Raw genomic sequence first — 4,486 nt, forward strand, 5'->3', positions numbered from 1 at the left:
CGGTGATCTGGTGGCTCTGGCCCCGGATTAGATCGGATTAGTGACGATGACGAGCTCACGCGGGATCCTCCATGGTGGCTCTTGCGGTTTGGCGAGGTGGGGTGGCAGCCCTCCCCCAAACTCAAGTGGTAGCACCTGCAAGCAGTGGCCGGTGTGCCAAGGCTCCCACTGTGGCAGTGCTGCTACGGGTGGTCGCTGGATCTGGGAGGCCAGATCTGGGGCTTTGAAGGTGGTCTAAGCGATGCATAAGATGTCGGATGGATGATCGTGGGACAAGATCCGGGTGAAAACCTTGTCTTCGACTGGTGGCCGGAGCCGGTGATGCTGACACCCTTGTGGTTTCCTTCTTGAAGGCATAATCAAAGTAAAATTCCCACTTCCTTCCGCTATCTCCGGGGCAAACCCTTGACCAGTCGATCAAATGATGGCGACACTCAGGTGTCGTTCCCCCCGTGGGGGTTAATAACCCAGAAGTACTGGGGATCGCGACAATTTTGAAGTATAGTATTTCACCTAAATTTATTGATTCGACACAAGGGGAGTCAAAGAATATTTACGAGCTTAGCAAATGTTGATGTTATCCTGAAAAAAACATAGCACCCACGATGATTAAATATATATATATTTTTAGTTGAAATTTGTCGATAATTTGGGATGAAGAATTCAGAATGACTTAATCAACGGAATATCGCATATGGCACAGAAGACAAAATTCATCCCGACAAGGAATTTACAAGACCAAAGTCCAAAAGCAGCCGATCAAAATACCATTTCTATAACTAAAATTATTAAGGTAGAAATTTTTCTGAATTCCTGCTCGAGTAGTTCCATAGAAAATTTTCCGCTTTTTGACAAAAAAAGAATAAGCTATATCTATGCGGCAATCATCAAACAGGAGGCTCTAGTCACTAGAGTCTAGTGTGAGATGGTGTGCTCGTCGCCTTCCGCTCTCCCCACTTTGTCCGATTCCTATCCCGCCTCCGCCGACCCCGTATGATTGGCGACGTCCCCGGCCGCTAACATCGCCGTCTTCCCCGGCACCGTCGTCGATCCGGTATTTATCTTCCTCCTCCCCCGGCCGTTGAAGCCGACAGCATTCATCAAGCGCAGGCAACACATTTAAAAATTGAAACGTGCTCGCACGCAGCTGCTGGCCGATCGGAGAGGAGAGAGGAGACGATCAACGAACCGCTTTGCCGGCACGGTCGTCCGCTGGCATGTGCGCCATTTTTTATCCCGGAAGTCTGTCTTCTGCTTGGAGCAATTTCAACGGGCCGACCCAAACGAACGACGTATTTGTTCTTTTTTTTGAATCGGCCGCCTAGTCGACGTCCGTGCTGTTTTAAATTTGAGTCGGCAGTGCGCCTAACGCACCACTCAAAAAAAAAGTGCCGGCGTGGCCAGCTGGTCGCCCTATTTCAACAAATAGCTTATTTTTGCATTGTTTCACACATAACTTTCACATTCTATTGAGGCGGTGATGGACCAACACGACAGCCAATATCTCCTCCTCGTCATCGGATGATGAATCGTCGGAGTCGCAAAGGAAATTGTGAAAAAAGAACTCGTCGACTGAGTCCATTTTATACCTTGGCAAACTGTCGAACAGCTTGTGGGCGTCGACGAAGGAGACGGCCGACGAAGGTAGTCGTGGCGCGCACAGACCAGCTAGCTGCCCTGCCGGTGTCCGACGAACGTGCCGGTGAGGATCTGGCCGGGTCGACGAGGCGACTTCTTGGTCGCGGTAGCGGCTGTGTCAGGGGCGAGCAGGGATGGAAGTTGTCGGTTCCCCGACGGCAAGACGGCGGTGGCGGGCGACGTGGGAGGTGGCGGCGTTGCTGAGGGGATGTTGCGGCGCCGGCAGAGTCACCGGAAAAAATGTACGGTGGCGTCGGCGACGAAGGAGGTGGACGAGGGTTTGTTGTTGGGCGGGGAGAGGCCAATGCGCCACCGACCATCGGGCCCGGCGGGAGGAGAAGGAGGTGGATGAGGGTTTGTTGTTGGGTGGCGAGCGCGCGCGCGTCCGTCTTATGTCTGCGCCGACGCAAATTCGACTCAAAAATGAGCAAAGAATGAGTTACCCGCGGACGAAAAGCGGACGCGCGTCTGTTTGGGTCGATGCGTTGGACCGATTTTTGTGTCTGTGCAGATCCAAACGAACACACATGGACATAAATGGATCGCCCCGTTGGAGTTGCTCTTTGTGCTCCAAGCACCCCCGTCCCGTCGCGCCATTGGCCATGGGAGCTTAGTCTTACCGTGTCTGGGCGGACCCACGATGGACCAGAGGTTAATTTAGGTGCTGGTAAAATGGTCGATGCTTCCACGTCAAAATTCACAGTGGTGCCAACTAAAAATAATAATCAGAATGTTCGATGCTCCAGCTCCAATAATTGCGACTCTGGACAGGGCCGCGCCGCGTTGTCGAACACAGCAAGATGTCAGGAACGACGATGGAATGGTAAATCAGTGATCGAACCCAACCAAAGATGAAAAGTGAAATAATTAGTGACGGTATAATCGCGTTTTGTTTACCTGCAATGGACAGGATCGAGCCGAGGTCGCGGCCGCTTAACCAAGGGTCTAGAAGATTGCCTCATCTCGTTGACTAATCCTTGGGTATTATTCTGGTACGGGCATTTCAGCGGTCGGGTGGCGTTGCGTCTGCCCATTTGGTTTGTCTCTGTCTACTTGGTACTGTACCTTTCAGCGGTCGTTCGGTGCTCCATCGAGCCACAACTTGTGCCCATCCTTTTTCTCTTCTTCCAACAGAGAGAGAGAGAGTAGGGTCGAGTAGGTTCAAATGCAACCGTCGGTTGATGCTGCAAAATGGGTGCGAATTCTAGAGATATTGGAAAATTTCAATATGCATATATCAAGGACACGTATGGCAATATTGAACTCCCTTCGTCCGGAAATACTTGTCGGAGAAATGAATGTATCTAGTCATATTTTAGTTCTAGATACATCTAGTTTTATCAGTTTTTTCGACAAGTATGTCGGGACAGAGGGAGTACCTGACATGGGATACAAGCACCATCAGACCTGAGGGAGATGGTGAAGTGCGAGTGGACCTGAAGTTCCATATCTGAATACCATCTGAGCACTCATATATCTTGCAAAATACGTCAGGCCTGACATTATATTTGTTGGTAAATTATTGAGAGTGTAATCCCCAACAAAAGGTATAATGAAAGGTGTAAGGAATATCCTCATATATGCCCAAGACACAAGAGGTCTTGATTAATTCCATGGGGGAATCAAGATGGAACCATCGTGTTATCCTGATAGTGGCTAGTAATTTGTCCCAATAGTACCATCAAAGACCGGATTTACTGCAAGAGTATTTCAAGGGAAGCCTTCAGAATAGAATCTAAATGGGTCCTTCCGGTCATCATTCTGTCGGAATTATTTTATTTGACGCATGACAAGATATACACGGCTTCTCAGAATGACTGGCCACATCTGAGATCATGTGAAGATTTAATGGAATCAGCTATCATTATCTACCAAGATAATGTCACTTGTATTGCTTATGGGTTATATTTATCCTTGCGAATTACAGAAATGTAAGAGGATAATATGCAAACAAATTATTATGATATTCACAATGTCTCTATCAACGTTTATATTCCAGAATTAGGTTCGTGAAATTGGTATGAGACAACCTTGAGGTTTGCAAAGTTCAGGAGGAGTAAAATCCCAAGTTATAACTCGTTGATGATCTTAATATCACTCATATTGTACTGTTTTTTCCTTCATGAGTTTTTTATGATGGTTTCTCATATAAAATTTTTAACAAGACAATATAAATACAAGTGTGGATATATGCCATATTGGTTTCTGCTTATATTTCCCACTGGGTATTAAAGGAGCTTTCGATGGCATATTATTATAAGATCTTTTTCTCATTTTTTTGCAACAGGGTTTTCGAAGGAATTTTTAGTGTGCAATATACAGATGACAAATTGATCAAGAGAGGGTGTTGAGAAGTAAAACAAGTGATCAATTGTATGGAAGGATGCCTCCCAGAAGATGTCTGTTGGGAAGAGGTGTCTTTTCAACACACCCTTTCATCATGTATATAAGTGTTGTCTCCCGCATTGCAATTGAACTAGCCAATCTTTTGAACTCTTTATTTATTTCCTTTACTTTCACATTACAATAGATGCTACAAAATGGGTGCGGATTCTCTGCTGGATGGCACACAAAGAAATTACTGTCTCTTTGGTATACGGTATATATAAGAATTACTTATCGATACTTGGTCGCACAAGGTAAGGTAGTTAATAATAACAACATTTTGTTCGTGTTCAACCTGCACAAACCGGAAGGGTCAATGTCACGTCTCAACCGAATAGATCTGAAATACTATTCCCCTCATGGTTGACTAATCTTTCTATATCCTAGTGCAGCGAGCATTCGGTTGGGTTTCGTCGTGTTGCCCTAGCTTGGCCATTGTCGCTGTCTGCCAATAAGTTGGAGC

Source organism: Triticum aestivum, chromosome 5B (assembly GCF_018294505.1).
Source record: "Triticum aestivum cultivar Chinese Spring chromosome 5B, IWGSC CS RefSeq v2.1, whole genome shotgun sequence".
NCBI classification, from domain to species: Eukaryota; Viridiplantae; Streptophyta; class Magnoliopsida; order Poales; family Poaceae; genus Triticum; species Triticum aestivum.